Source organism: Cherax quadricarinatus, chromosome 31, assembly GCF_038502225.1.
Source record: "Cherax quadricarinatus isolate ZL_2023a chromosome 31, ASM3850222v1, whole genome shotgun sequence".
NCBI classification, from domain to species: domain Eukaryota; kingdom Metazoa; phylum Arthropoda; class Malacostraca; order Decapoda; family Parastacidae; genus Cherax; species Cherax quadricarinatus.
The window spans coordinates 27,666,660-27,683,736 of record NC_091322.1 but is presented as its reverse complement, the minus strand read 5'-3'; the positions used below and the strand labels follow the sequence as shown (position 1 = coordinate 27,683,736).

The 17,077-nt window shown below is 43.4% G+C and overlaps 1 protein-coding gene across 1 annotated transcript in view; it reads right to left on the bottom strand.

Moving 5' to 3' along the window:
• The window catches only part of LOC128697370 (atrial natriuretic peptide receptor 3), a gene marked incomplete at its 3' end in the record, with an annotated part of 434,029 nt that overhangs the window by 199,999 nt on the left and 216,953 nt on the right, over positions 1-17,077 (bottom strand).

Sequence of the window (17,077 nt, the reverse complement as noted above, 5' to 3'; positions counted from 1 at the left end):
TCTGAGCACCTCTGCAAAAACAGTGATAATGTGCGAGTGTGGTGAAAGTGTTGAATGATGATGAAAGTATTTTCTTTTTGGGGATTTTCTTTCTTTTTTGGGTCACCCTGCCTCGGTGGGAGACGGCCGACTTGTTGAAAAAAAAAAAAAAAAAAAATATATATATATATATATATATATATATATATATATATATATATATATATGTACCCACTCCCTCCACTTCTCTTCTGCTTGGCAGTAAGAGAACTAACTACCAGCCTACGCAGTGAGCTCAATATCTGGTACTTGGATGACGGCACTCTGGCAGGTACTGAAGAGTCCCTCCTAGGGGACCTACAACTGGTGAAAACACAGAGAGAAGACTTGGGACTCATCCTCAACCCCTCCAAGTGTGAAATCATCACAGCGAACCAAGAAATAATCAATGCTGTGCGAAGAATCCTCCCAGAAGTCTCAACTACAACTCCTTCCAACAGTACCCTCTTGGGGGCACCGCTGGGTCACCAGGCCATCGATACTGTCCTCAGGGACAAATTGAATGACCTGATGAGAATGGAGGAGAGAATAAGCGATCTTGATGCCCATGATGCTCTGTATCTCCTCACAAGGTGTCTTACTATGCCAAGACTCACTTCTTGAGGTGTGCACCCTCTTTTGACAACCCAACACTCGATGAATATGACGCACACCTGAGATCAACTTTTAAGAAGGCACTGAATCTGTCACTAGAGGATGAGCAATGGGATCAGGCAACCCTCCCAGTGCGACTGGGAGGTATAGGGGTGCGTAAAGCAACGCATGTTGCTTTACCTGCTTTTCTGTCTTCGTGTTTGGCTTCCAGTGCATTAGTCAAGAAGATAGTGCCCGAACGCTTGAGAGACTTGGTAGGAGCTCAAGACCCCAGGTTTACTGAAGCAGCAATTCGGTGGGACACCCTTACAGACTCCTCCAGTAGACCAGCTCCTCCCAAACAGCACAAACAGTCCCTCTGGGACAAAACGATCATGGAAAAAATCGCCAACACAATGCTCTCCAATGCTTCAGGAAAGAACAAAGCTCGTCTCCTGGCAGTGAAGGCACCACACTCAGGAGATTTCCTGTTAGCTGTTCCCAATTCCTCCCTGGGCACCCGTCTCGACCAACAGGCCATTCGGATTGGTGTTGCTCTTCGCCTAGCCGCCCCCATCCTCACCGAACATAGGTGTATTTGCGGCAGGGCGACAGCTGATCAATTCGGACTTCATGGTCTCGTGTGCCACACAGCAGAAGGGAAGTATGCCAGACATGAGGAGATCAATGACATAATAAAGAGAAGCCTCGCCACAGCCCGTTGCCCAGCTCAACGGGAACCCCAAGTACAGAGGTCTGATGGAAGTCAAAAGCGTCCTGATGGAGCCACTATGCTACCCTGGAAGAATGGAAAGCAGATTGCCTGGGACTACACATGTGCTGCCACATTGGCAGACACCTACTTGCCATACTCCGTAGGTGGAAGGGGGTGGAGCTGCCAGCCACAGGGAGACCCAGAAGATCCGAAAATATGAAGACCTTCCCCTTTGCTATAACTTCATTCCAATAGGGTCGGAGACCCTTGGAGCATGGGGCAAGTGTGCTCTAAAGTTCCTCAAAGATCTGGGTGAAAAGCTCATCATAGAAACCAAGGACCACAGGGCGACCAGCTTCCTCTTTCAGAGACTCAGTGTTGCGATCCAGAGAGGAAATGCCTGCAGCATTCTGGGCACGCAGCCCACCGCAGGGGAGCTGGACGAAGTATTCGAGATGTAGCTCTGAGTTACCTATGTTGTTTTACTTTCTGTTGTATTTTTGTGAATGTTTGGCCAATGTATTTTGTCTTATATATATATATATATATATATATATATATATATATATATATATATATATATATATATATATATATATATATATATATATATATATATATATATATTCCAATCGCTTTCGTGACTATCACATTATCAAGGAACTATGAAAGTAAAGCATCCAAGAGAGACAGAGAAGGAAAGAGAGAGAGAGAGAGAGAGAGAGAGAACACAAATGTGATTGATTGATATCGTATCACTATGAGTGATGACCTGTCGTCATACAATGATGGTTGATAACCTTAGACAATATAATGATGAGTGATGACCGCAGGTCACATAAAAACGAGGACCAGGTAAACACAGGTCACTATCCGCCACTGTGAAAAATGGGTCTCCCAAGCTTAATTGGATTTGTGTTGATAGTGGCTTCAGTGGAGGCTTCCGCCGAGACCAGTGGCTTCAGTGGAGGCTTCCGCCGAGATCAGTGGCTTCAGTGGAGGCTCCCGCCGAGACCAGTGGCTTCAGTGGTGGCTTCGACCGAGACCAGTGGCTTCAGTGGAGGCTTCCACCGAGACCAGTGGCTTCAGTGGAGGCTTCGACCGAGACCAGTGGCTTCAGTGGAGGCTTCCACCGAGGCCAGTGGCCTAAGTGGAGGCTTCCACCGAGACCAGTGGCTTCAGTGGAGGCTTCCGCCGAGACCAGTGGCTTCAGTGGAGACTTCCGCCGAGATCAGTGGCTTTAGTGGAGGCTTCCGCCGAGACCAGTGGCTTCAGTGGAGGCTTCCACCGAGACCAGTGGCTTCAGTGGAGGCTTCCACCGAGACCTGAGGCTTCAGTGGTGGCTTCCACCGAGACCAGTGGCTTCAGTGGTGGCTTCCGCCGAGACCAGTGGCTTCAGTGGAGGCTTCCAGCGAGATCAGTGGCTTCAGTGGAGGCTTCCACCGAGATCAGTGGCTTCAGTGGTGGCTTCCACCGAGATCAGTGGCTTCAGTGGAGGCTTCCACCGAGATCAGTGGCTTCAGTGGAGGCTTCCACCGAGATCAGTGGCTTCAGTGGAGGCTTCCACTGAGATCAGTGGCTTCTAATGCTCTCCCACTCCTTACACACTGCTGGCCCTGGAGCTACAAAGTCATGCCAATACCTAGAAATGGTATACCTTGAAATGGTATTCCCAGAAATGGTATACTCAGAAAAAGTATACCTGGAAATGGTATACCTAGAAATGTGTTCGGCCAGAGTGGGTGAGAGCAAACAACTTGGAGGAGATCAAACACCTCGCGAGAACTGTAAATGGCAACCCGACCAAGTTGGGTTTACAATCTGTTTGTAAAAATCAGTGATTTTGATAGTTCGTAAACAGAGATTGGAAAAATAAGCTTGGTAAACCCTGCTTGTAAACCAAGCTTGGTAAACCCTGCTTATAAACCAAGGTTGGCAAACCGTGCTTGTAAGCCAAGGTTGGTAAACCTTGCTTGTAAACCGAGGTTGGTAAACCCTACTTGTAAACCAAGCTTGGTAAACCCTGCTTGTAAACCAAGTTTGATAAACCCCCGCTTGTAAACCAATCTTGGTAAATCCTGTTTGTAAACCAAGCTTGGTAAGCCCTGCTTGTAAACCAAGCTTGGTAAACCCTGCTTGTAAACAAAGCTTGGTAAAACCTGCTTGTAAACCAAGCTTGGTAAATCCTGCTTGTAAACCAAGCTTGGTAAGCCCTGCTTGTAAACCAAGCTTGGTAAACCCTAGTTGTAAACCAAGTTTGGTAAACCCCGCTTATAAACCAAGCTTAGTAAGCCCTGCTTGTAAACCATGCTTGGTAAACCCTGCTTGTAAACCAAGCTTGATAAACCCTGTTTGTAAACAAAGCTTAGTAAGCCCTGCTTGTAAACCAAGCTTAGTAAGCCCTGCTTGTAAACCAAGCTTAGTAAAACCTGCTTGTAAACCAAGTTTGGTAAACCCCGCTTGTAAACCAAGCTTAGTAAACCCTTCTTGTAAACCAAGCTTAGTAAGCCCTGCTTGTAAACCAAGCTTAGTAAACCCTGCTTGTAAACCAAGCTAAGTAAGCCCTGCTTGTAAACCAAGCTTAGTAAGCCCTGCTTGTAAACCAAGCTTAGTAAGCCCTGCTTGTAAACCAAGCTTAGTAATCCCTGCTTGTAAACCAAGCTTAGTAAGCCCTGCTTGTAAACCAAGCTTAGTAAACCCTTCTTGTAAACCAAGCTTAGTAAACCCTTCTTGTAAACCAAGCTTAGTAAGCCCTGCTTGTAAACCAAGCTTAGTAAGCCCTGCTTGTAAACCAAGCTTAGTAAGCCCTGCTTGTAAACCAAGCTTAGTAAGCTCTGCTTGTAAACCAAGCTTAGTAAGCCCTGCTTGTAAACCAAACTTAGTAAACCCTGCTTGTAAACCAAGCTTAGTAAGCCCTGCTTGTAAACCAAGCTTAGTAAGCCCTGCTTGTAAACCAAGCTAAGTAAGCCCTGCTTGTAAACCAAGCTTAGTAAGCCCTTCTTGTAAACCAAGCTTAGTAAACCCTTCTTGTAAACCAAGCTTAGTAAGCCCTTCTTGCAAACCAAGCTTAGTAAACCCTTCTTGTAAACCAAGCTTAGTAAGCCCTTCTTGTAAACCAAGCTTAGTAAACCCTTCTTGTAAACCAAGCTTAGTAAACCCTGCTTGTAAACCAAGCTTAGTAAGCCCTGCTTGTAAACCATGCTTAGTAAGCCCTGCTTGTAAACCAAACTTAGTAAACCCTGCTTGTAAACCAAGCTTAGTAAGCCCTGCTTGTAAACCAAGCTTAGTAAACCCTGCTTGTAAACCAAGCTTAGTAAACCCTGCTTGTAAACCAAGCTTAGTAATCCCTGCTTGTAAACCAAGCTTAGTAAGCCCTGCTTGTAAACCAAGCTTAGTAAACCCTGCTTGTAAACCAAGCTTAGTAAGCCCTGCTTGTAAACCAAGCTTAGTAAGCCCTGCTTGTAAACCAAGCTTAGTAAGCCCTGCTTGTAAACCAAGCTTAGTAAGCCCTGCTTGTAAACCAAGCTTAGTAAACCCTGCATGTAAACCAAGCTTAGTAAGCTCTGCTTGTAAACCAAGCTTAGTAAGCCCTGCTTGTAAACCAAGCTTAGTAAGCCCTGCTTGTAAACCAAGCTTAGTAAGCCCTACTTGTAAACCAAGCTTAGTAAGTCCTGCTTGTAAACCAAGCTTAGTAAGCCCTGCTTGTAAACCAAGCTTAGTAAGCCCTGCTTGTAAACCAAGCTTAGTAAGCCCTGCTTGTAAACCAAGCTTAGTAAGTCCTGCTTGTAAACCAAGCTTAGTAAACCCTTCTTGTAAACCAAGCTTAGTAAACCCTTCTTGTAAACTAAGCTTAGTAAGCCCTGCTTGTAAACCAAGCTTAGTAAGCCCTGCTTGTAAACCAAGCTTAGTAAGCCCTGCTTGTAAACCAAGCTTAGTAAACCCTTCTTGTAAACCAAGCTTAGTAAGCCCTGCTTGTAAACCAAGCTTAGTAAGCCCTGCTTGTAAACCAAGCTTAGTAAACCCTGCCTGTAAAGCAAGCTTAGTAAGCCCTGCTTGTAAACCAAGCTTAGTAAACCCTGCTTGTAAACAAAGCTTAGTAAGCCCTGCTTGTAAACCAAGCTTAGTAAACCCTGCTTGTAAACCAAGCTTAGTAAACCCTGCTTGTAAACCAAGCTTGGTAAGCCCTGCTTGTAAACCAAGCTTAGTAAGCCCTGCTTGTAAACCAAGCTTAGTAAGCCCTGCTTGTAAACCAAGCTTAGTAAACCCTGCTTGTAAACCAAGCTTAGTAAACCCTGCTTGTAAACCAAGCTTAGTAAGCCCTGCTTGTAAACCAAGCTTAGTAAGCTCTGCTTGTAAACCAAGCTTAGTAAGCCCTGCTTGTAAACCAAGCTTAGTAGGCCCTGCTTGTAAACCAAGCTTAGTAAGCCCTGCTTGTAAACCAAGCTTAGTAAGCCCTGCTTGTAAACCAAGCTTAGTAAGCCCTGCTTGTAAACCAAGCTTAGTAAGCCCTGCTTGTAAACCAAGCTTAGTAAGCCCTGCTTGTAAACCAAGCTTAGTAAACCCTGCTTGTAAACCAAGCTTAGTAAGCCCTGCTTGTAAACCAAGCTTAGTAAGCCCTGCTTGTAAACCAAGCTTAGTAAGCCCTGCTTGTAAACCAAGCTTAGTAAGCCCTGCTTGTAAACCAAGCTTAGTAAGCCCTGCTTGTAAACCAAGCTTAGTAAGCCCTACTTGTAAACCAAGCTTAGTAAACCCTGCTTGTAAACCAAGCTTAGTAAGCCCTGCTTGTAAACCAAGCTTAGTAAGCCCTGCTTGTAAACCAAGCTTAGTAAACCCTGCTTGTAAACCAAGCTTAGTAAACCCTGCTTGTAAACCAAGCTTAGTAAGCCCTTCTTGTAAACCAAGCTTAGTAAGCCCTGCTTGTAAACCAAGCTTAGTAAGCCCTGCTTGTAAACCAAGCTTAGTAAGCCCTGCTTGTAAACCAAGCTTAGTAAGCCCTGCTTGTAAACCAAGCTTAGTAAGCCCTGCTTGTAAACCAAGCTTAGTAAGCCCTGCTTGTAAACCAAGCTTAGTAAGCCCTGCTTGTAAACCAAGCTTAGTAATCCCTGCTTGTAAACCAAGCTTAGTAAGCCCTGCTTGTAAACCAAGCTTAGTAAGCCCTGCTTGTAAACCAAGCTTAGTAAGCCCTGCTTGTAAACCAAGCTTAGTAAGCCCTGCTTGTAAACCAAGCTTAGTAAGCCCTGCTTGTAAACCAAGCTTAGTAAACCCTGCTTGTAAACCAAGCTTAGTAAGCCCTGCTTGTAAACCAAGCTTAGTAAGCCCTGCTTGTAAACCAAGCTTAGTAAACCCTGCTTGTAAACCAAGCTTAGTAAGCTATGCTTGTAAACCAAGCTTAGTAAGCCCTGCTTGTAAACCAAGCTTAGTAAGCCATGCTTGTAAACCAAGCTTAGTAAGCCCTGCTTGTAAACCAAGCTTAGTAAACCCTGCTTGTAAACCAAGCTTAGTAAACCCTGCTTGTAAACCAAGCTTAGTAAACCCTGCTTGTAAACCAAGCTTAGTAAACCCTGCTTGTAAACCAAGCTTAGTAAACCCTGCTTGTAAACCAAGCTTTGTAAGCCCTGCTTGTAAACCAAGCTTAGTAAGCCCTGCTTGTAAACCAAGCTTAGTAAGCCCTGCTTGTAAACCAAGCTTAGTAAGCCCTGCTTGTAAACCAAGCTTAGTAAGCCCTGCTTGTAAACCAAGCTTAGTAAGCCCTGCTTGTAAACCAAGCTTAGTAAGCCCTGCTTGTAAACCAAGCTTAGTAAGCTCTGCTTGTAAACCAAGCTTAGTAAGCCCTGCTTGTAAACCAAGCTTAGTAAGCCCTGCTTGTAAACCAAGCTTAGTAAGCCCTGCTTGTAAACCAAGCTTAGTAAGCCCTGCTTGTAAACCAAGCTTAGTAAGCCCTGCTTGTAAACCAAGCTTAGTAAGCCCTGCTTGTAAACCAAGCTTAGTAAGCCCTGCTTGTAAACCAAGCTTAGTAAGCCCTGCTTGTAAACCAAGCTTAGTAAGCCCTGCTTGTAAACCAAGCTTAGTAAGCCCTGCTTGTAAACCAAGCTTAGTAAGCCCTGCTTGTAAACCAAGCTTAGTAAGCCCTGCTTGTAAACCAAGCTTAGTAAGCCCTGCTTGTAAACCAAGCTTAGTAAGCCCTGCTTGTAAACCAAGCTTAGTAAGCCCTGCTTGTAAACCAAGCTTAGTAAGCCCTGCTTGTAAACCAAGCAGGGCTTACTGTTCAAGTCAGATTTTCTGAACGAAATTATTTGATAAATTTTGATATATTTAAAAAAAAAATTTGGTGGCTGTCTCATTACTATGTAAATAAAATTCAATATATGCTGGAAGAAACTTTAAAAAAATAATATTCCCGCCCCCCAAAAAAAAATCCAATGGAGGTAAAAATTTACGTGTTTTTATCCAGCCTGACCCCCCGTCCCCCCCAAAACAAAATTATGATTTTTAAAATTGGAATACAAAAAAAAAAATAGAAAATATGCGAAGGAATACAAGAAAAAAAATCTATGATAAACATTTTTTTTCCCAGGTTATTTTCGTTTCGAAATTTCATGCAGAATTTTTTAAATCATTGCCAGATTTCAGCGACTTTCTCGTAACAATACAAAAATCAAGGCACGCACAGAACGCAAAAATCAAGGCACACACAGAACGCAAAAATCAAGGAACACACAGAACGCAAAAATCAAGGCACACACAGAACGCAAAAATCAAGGCACACACAGAACGCAAAAATCAAGGCACACACAGAACGCAAAAATCAAGGCACACACAGAACCCAAAAATCAAGGCACACATAGAACGCAAAAATCAAGACACACAGAACGCAAAAATCACGACACACATAGAACGCAAAGATCAAGACACACACAGAACGCAAAAATCACGACACACATAGAACGCAAAAATCAAGACACACACAGAACGCAAAAATCAAGACACACACAGAACGCAAAAATCAAGAAACACACAGAACGCAAAAATCACGACACACGTAGAACGCAAAAATCAAGGCACACACAGAACGCAAAAATCAAGACACACACAGAACGCAAAAATCAAAGCACACACAGAACGCAAAAATCAAGACACACACAGAACGCAAAAATCAAGACACACACAGAACGCAAAAATCAAGGCACACACATAACGCAAAAATCAAGATACACATAAAACGCAAAAATCAAGACACACATAGAACGCAAAAATCAAGGCACACACAGAACGTAAAAATCAAGGCACACACAGAACGCAAAAATCAAGGCAAACACAGAACGCAAAAATCAAGACACACATAGAACGCAAAAATCAAGACACACACAGAACGCAAAAATCAAGACACACACAGAACGCAAAAAATCAAGGCACACACAGAACGTAAAAATCAAGGCACACACATAACGCAAAAATCAAGGCACACACATAACGCAAAAATCAAGACACACATAGAACGCAAAAATCAAGACACACACAGAACGCAAAAATCAAGACACACACAGAACGCAAAAAATCAAGGCACACACAGAACGCAAAAATCAAGGCACACACAGAACGCAAAAATCAAGGCACACACATAACGCAAAAATCACGACACATATAAAACGCAAAAATCAAGGCATACACAGAACGCAAAAATCAAGACACACATAGAACGCAAAAATCAAGGCACACACAGAACGCAAAAATCACGACACACATAAAACGCAAAAATCAAGGCACACAAAGAACGCAAAAATCAAGGCACACACAGAACGCAAAAATCAAGACACACACCGAACGCAAAAATCAAGACACACACAGAACGCAAAAATCAAGACACACACAAAACGCAAAAATCAAGGCACACACAGAACGCAAAAATCAAGACACACACATAACGCAAAAATCAAGATACACACAGAACGCAAAAATCAAGACACACACAACGCAAAAATCAAGACACACACAAACGCAAAAATCAAGACACACACAGAACGCAAAAATCAAGATACACACAGAACGCAAAAATCAAGATACACACAGAACGCAAAAATCAAGACACACACACAGAACGCAAAAATCAAGACACACACAGAACGCAAAAATCAAGACACACAAAGAACGCAAAAATCAAAACACACACAGAACGCAAAAATCAAGGCACACACAGAACACAAAAATCAAGATACACACAGAACGCAAAAATCAAGATACACACAGAACGCAAAAATCAAGACACACACAACGCAAAAATCAAGACACACACTGAACGCAAAAATCAAGACACACACAGAACGCAAAAATCAAGATACACACGGAACGCAAAAATCAAGATACACACAGAACGCAAAAATCAAGACACACACAGAACGCAAAAATCAAGACACACACAGAACGCAAAAATCAAGACACACACAGAACGCAAAAATCAAGGCACACACAGAACGCAAAAATCAAGGCACACACAGAACGCAAAAATCAAGACACACACAGAACGCAAAAATCAAGGCACACACAGAACGCAAAAATCACGACACACACAGAACGCAAAAATCAAGGCACACTCAGAACGCAAAAACCAAGACACACACAGAACGCAAAAATCAAGGCACACACAGAACGCAAAAATCAAGACACACACAGAACGCAAAAATCACGACACACATAGAACGCAAAAATCAAGGCACACACAGAACGCAAAAATCAAGGCACACACAGAATGCAAAAATCAAGACACACACAGAACGCAAAAATCAAGACACACACAGAACGCAAAAATCAAGGCACACACAGAACGCAAAAATCAAGACACACACAGAACGCAAAAATCAAGGCACACACAGAACGCAAAACTCAAGACACACATAGAACGCAAAAATCACGACACACACAGAACGCAAAAATCAAGGCACACACAGAACGCAAAAATCAAGACACACACAGAACGCAAAAATCAAGGCACACACAGAACGCAAAACTCAAGACACACATAGAACGCAAAAATCAAGGCACACACAGAACGGGAAAATCAAGGCACACACAGAACGCAAAAATCAAGACACACACAGAACGCAAAAATCAAGACACGTACAGAACGCAAAAATCAAGACACACACCGAACGCAAAAATGAAGACACACAGAACGCAAAAATCAAGACACACACAGAACGCAAAAATCAAGACACACAGAACGCAAAAATCAAGAAACACACACAGAACGCAAAAATCAAGACACACATAGAACGCAAAAATCAAGACACACACAGAACGCAAAAATCAAGACACACACAGAACGCAAAAATCAAGACACACACAGAACACAAAAATCAAGACACACACAGAGCACAAAAATCAAGACACACACAAAACGCAAAAATCAAGAGACACACAGAACGCAAAAATCAAGACACACAATGAACGCAAAAATCAAGACACACACAGAACACAAAAATCAAGACACACATAGAACGCAAAAATCAAGACACACACAGAACGCAAAAATCAAGACACACACAGAACGCAAAAATCAAGAAACACACAGAACACAAAAATCAAGACACACACAGAACACAAAAATCAAGACACACACAGAACGCAAAAATCAAGACACACACAGAACACAAAAATCAAGACACACACAGAACACAAAAATCAAGACACACACAGAACACAAAAATCAAGACACACACAGAACACAAAAATCAAGACACACACAGAACGCAAAAATCAAGACACACACAGAACGCAAAAATCAAGACACACACATAACACAAAAATCAAGACACACACAGAACGCAAAAATCAAACACACAGAACACAAAAATCAAGACACACACACAGAACACAAAAATCAAGACACACACAGAACACAAAAATCAAGACACACACAGAACGCAAAAATCAAGACACACACAGAACACAAAAATCAAGACACACACAGAACACAAAAATCAAGGCACACACAGAACACAAAAATCAAGGCACACACAGAACACAAAAATCAAGGCACACACAGAACGCGAAAATCAAGACACACACAGAACACAAAAATCAAGGCACACACAGAACGCGAAAATCAAGGCACACACAGAACACAAAAATCAAGGCACACACAGAACACAAAAATCAAGGCACACACAGAACGCGAAAATCAAGACACACACAGAACGTGAAGGTTACGTGTACTGTTCCAGTCTCAGTATTGTAAATGTTTCTATATTTTATCTTCTGCTTGTTGTTTCTGCGTCTGTGATGTCTGTTAAAGTGAGGCAGTAAGTTCACAGACACTGTACTGTGTTGTACAGCCACGTATTATTACCAGACCACGGGTGACACACCTGGTGCAGCACAGACACGTCACACTAACAGACCTGGTGCAGCACAGACACGTCACACTAACAGACCTGGTGCAGCACAGACACGTCACACTAACAGACCTGGTGCAGCACAGACATGTCACACTAACAGACCTGGTGCAGCACAGACACGTCACACTAACAGACCTGGTGCAGCACAGACACGTCACACTAACAGACCTGGTGCAGCACAGACACGTCACACTAACAGACCTGGTGCAGCACAGACACGTCACACTAACAGACCTGGTGCAGCACAGATACGTCACACTAACAGACCTGGTGCAGCACAGACATGTCACACTAACAGACCTGGTGCAGCACAGACATGTCACACTAACAGACCAGGTACAGCACAGACACGTCACACTAACAGACCAGGTGCAGCACAGACACGTCACACTAACAGACTTGGTGCAGCACAGACACATCACATTAACAGACCTGGTGCAGCACAGACCAGGTGCAGCACAGACACGTCACACTAACAGACCAGGTACAGCACAGACACGTCACACTAACAGACCTGGTGCAGCACAGACCAGGTGCAGCACAGACACGTCACACTAACAGACCAGGTACAGCACAGACACGTCACACTAACAGACCAGGTGCAGCACAGACACGTCACACTAACAGACCTGGTGCAGCACAGACACGTCACACTAACAGACCTGGTGCAGCACAGACACGTCACACTAACAGACTTGGTGCAGCACAGACACGTCACATTAACAGACTTGGTGCAGCACAGACACGTCACACTAACAGACTTGGTGCAGCACAGACACATCACATTAACAGACCTGGTGCAGCACAGACACGTCACACTAACAGACCTGGTGCAGCACAGACACGTCACACTAACAGACTTGGTGCAGCACAGACACGTCACATTAACAGACTTGGTGCAGCACAGACACGTCACACTAACAGACCTGGTGCAGCACAGACACGTCACACTAACAGACCTGGTGCAGCACAGACACGTTACACTAACAGACTTGGTGCAGTACAGACACGTCACACTAGTAGACCTGGTGCAGCACAGACACGTCACACTAACAGACTTGGTGCAGTACAGACACGTCACACTAACAAACCTGGTGCAGCACAGACACGTCACACTAACAGACTTGGTGCAGTACAGACACGTCACACTAACAGACTTGGTGCAGTACAGACACGTCACACTAACAGACCTGGTGCAGTACAGACACGTCACACTAACAGACCTGGTGCAGTACAGACACGTCACACTAACAGACCTGGTGCAGTACAGACACGTCACACTAACAGCCTTGGTGCAGTACAGACACGTCACACTAACAGACTTGGTGCAGTACAGACACGTCACACTAACAGACCTGGTGCAGTACAGACACGTCACACTAACAGATCTGGTGCAGTACAGACACGTCACACTAACAGACTTGGTGCAGTACAGACACGTCACACTAACAGACTTGGTGCAGTACAGACACGTCACACTAACAGACCTGGTGCAGTACAGACACGTCACACTAACAGACCTGGTGCAGTACAGACACGTCACACTAACAGACTTGGTGCAGTACAGACACGTCACACTAACAGACCTGGTGCAGTACGGACACGTCACACTAACAGACCTGGTGCAGTACAGACACGTCACACTAACAGACTTGGTGCAGTACAGACACGTCACACTAACAGACCTGGTGCAGCACAGACACGTCACACTAACAGACTTGGTGCAGTACAGACACATCACACTAACAAACCTGGCGCAGTACAGACACGTCACACTAACAGACCTGGTGCAGTACAGACACGTCACACTAACAGACCTGGTGCAGTACAGACACGTCACACTAACAGACTTGGTGCAGTACAGACACGTCACACTAACAGACCTGGTGCAGTACAGACACGTCACACTAACACACCTGGTGCAGTACAGACACGTCACACTAACAGACTTGGTGCAGTACAGACACGTCACACTAACAGACTTGGTGCAGTACAGACACGTCACACTAACAGACCTGGTGCAGTACGGACACGTCACACTAACAGACCTGGTGCAGTACAGACACGTCACACTAACAGACTTGGTGCAGTACAGACACGTCACACTAGCAGACCTGGTGCAGTACAGACACGTCACACTAACAGACTTGGTGCAGTACAGACACGTCACACTAACAGACTTGGTGCAGTACAGACACGTCACACTAACAGACCTGGTGCAGTACAGACACGTCACACTAACAGACCTGGTGCAGTACAGACACGTCACACTAACAGACTTGGTGCAGTACAGACACGTCACACTAACAGACCTGGTGCAGTACAGACACGTCACACTAACAGACCTGGTGCAGTACAGACACGTCACACTAACAGACTTGGTGCAGTACAGACACGTCACACTAACAGACCTGGTGCAGTACAGACACGTCACACTAACAGACTTGGTGCAGTACAGACACGTCACACTAACAGACCTGGTGCAGTACAGACACGTCACACTAACAGACCTGGTGCAGTACAGACACGTCACACTAACACACCTGGTGCAGTACAGACACGTCACACTAACAGACTTGGTGCAGTACAGACACGTCACACTAACAGACTTGGTGCAGTACAGACACGTCACACTAACAGACCTGGTGCAGTACAGACACGTCACACTAACAGACTTGGTGCAGTACAGACACGTCACACTAACAGACCTGGTGCAGTACAGACACGTCACACTAACAAACCTGGTGCAGTACAGACACGTCACACTAACAGACTTGGTGCAGTACAGACACGTCACACTAACAGACCTGGTGCAGTACAGACACGTCACACTAACAGACCTGGTGCAGTACAGACACGTCACACTAACAGACTTGGTGCAGTACAGACACGTCACACTAACAGACTTGGTGCAGTACAGACACGTCACACTAACAGACTTGGTGCAGTACAGACACGTCACACTAACAGACTTGGTGCAGTACAGACACGTCACACTAACAGACTTGGTGCAGTACAGACACGTCACACTAACAGACTTGGTGCAGTACAGACACGTCACACTAACAGACCTGGTGCAGTACAGACACGTCACACTAACAGACTTGGTGCAGTACAGACACGTCACACTAACAGACCTGGTGCAGTACAGACACGTCACACTAACAGACCTGGTGCAGTACAGACACGTCACACTAACAGACTTGGTGCAGTACAGACACGTCACACTAACAGACCTGGTGCAGTACAGACACGTCACACTAACAGACCTGGTGCAGTACAGACACGTCACACTAACAGACTTGGTGCAGTACAGACACGTCACACTAACAGACCTGGTGCAGTACAGACACGTCACACTAACAGACCTGGTGCAGTACAGACACGTCACACTAACAGACTTGGTGCAGTAGGGTTCCCAACAAAAATAATTCACACTTGTTGAGTGTCTTGGATAATCGTGAAGACATTAATTATCCCGGGTGTTGTCTCCTCTCTTAACCCCCTTTTTCTTCCCTTTTCAAAACCCCTTTCTCCCTACCCTTATTTTTACTTCCTTCATGACATCAAACACATCCTCACTGCTCTCTCTTTCTCTCTCTCTCTCTCTCTCTCTCTCCCTGATAATCACCCTCGCGTGCTACAAAGATCATCGTCGGCAGTGATTATAAAATCAGCAAAGAAGGGAAGTTACCTGACCTTGTTATGATCTCAGGAACTTTGCAAGGAGAGACGTGAACATGTCTTTATATATATATATATATATATATATATATATATATATATATATATATATATATATATATATATATATATATATATATATATATATATATATATATATATATATATATATATATATATATATATATATATATATATATATATATATATATATATATATATATCTCAACCCGGTCAAAGGACTGTCACCCTCTGCAACATTTACAGACATTTGCAGGCGGCTCCTTTCGTACATCAGCTTTTATTCTGGTACTCACTCTGACTGCTTTGATCAGGTGCTTCACTTGCAGCTTCTATGTGAGTTTTACCCTGGCATCCCATCAGCTAGTAATTGAGGAAGCGTTTATATAATTGCTCTTTTTAAGCCTCCAGTAACTGCTCTGCATTTAACTATGAATCTGTTAAAGCTCTCCTGTGTAAGTATTACCCTGGTATTGCTCTCACTACCCTCTATTTTATCCTGAACTCTAAATATATATATAAATATATGTAATATATAAACAAACATATGCAATATATATATATATATATATATATATATATATATATATATATATATATATATATATATATATATATATATATATATATATATATATATATATATATACATAAATACATATATGTAAATGTATATTGGAAGGATTAGATGCTGATATAGTTAATGAAGAAGAAGAAGAAGAAGAAGAAGAAGAAGAAGAAGAAGAAGAAGAAGAAGAAGAAGAAGAAGAAGAAGAAGAAGAAATAGAAAATCAAGAACAAGAACAATAAATTAACAGATGAATAAACAGAAGAGAAACAAAATTTTTGGAGGCATATATTGTAAATACATAAAAGGTCATGACGGTATTGCCTTGCTTGCTGCTGGATTACACAAATATTATTACAGATCTATAAGCCTTTGTACAGCAGTTATCAAACCTTTTGAATCGTGTGTGTGTGTGTGTGTGTGTGTGTGTGTGTGTGTGTGTGTGTGTGTGTGTGTGTGTGTGTGTGTGTGTGTGTGTGTGTTATGATAGGCTAGAAGCTGACCAGTTAAAGGTGATCGTCATCAGAGACGTTGTAAACATAGACTGGCCCGGTTCTCGCCCATCAGGTGCATGGTGAGGATAGACATAACGTATTTTTATCATCAGGGATGATGTAAACCCTGACACTGAGAGTTTTAACTCATCAGAAGTGTCATAAACACTGACAGACGGCTGATAGCTGATAGTTACATTACTGCTAATAACTGTGGTCAAATGTTAACTATTTTGGGCAAAATGTCGAAATGTTCAGTGGTTCATCGTTCGGGGTCGACCTTGATATTGGTGAAGGGCTCTTGATTCAGTGAACCAGAGCTTGTTATAATAAGGTTAGGTAAGTTTTCTCTGGTTCTTTTGGTACAAAAATACTAATCTTCACATTATCATAAATGGAGAAAAATATCTAAACGTGTAAGAGAAAATTTTAGAAAGGACTTAATTTTAAATGAGTTCTTGCTAATTGAATGTGTGTGCAGGAAGAACTTCCTGAGATGGATAAATTCAAGGAGTTACATCTCGCAAACACCAGGCACAACGTTCCGTCGATAACCATTGTCTTGCTACACACGCTAGTCTGCTGACCCAGG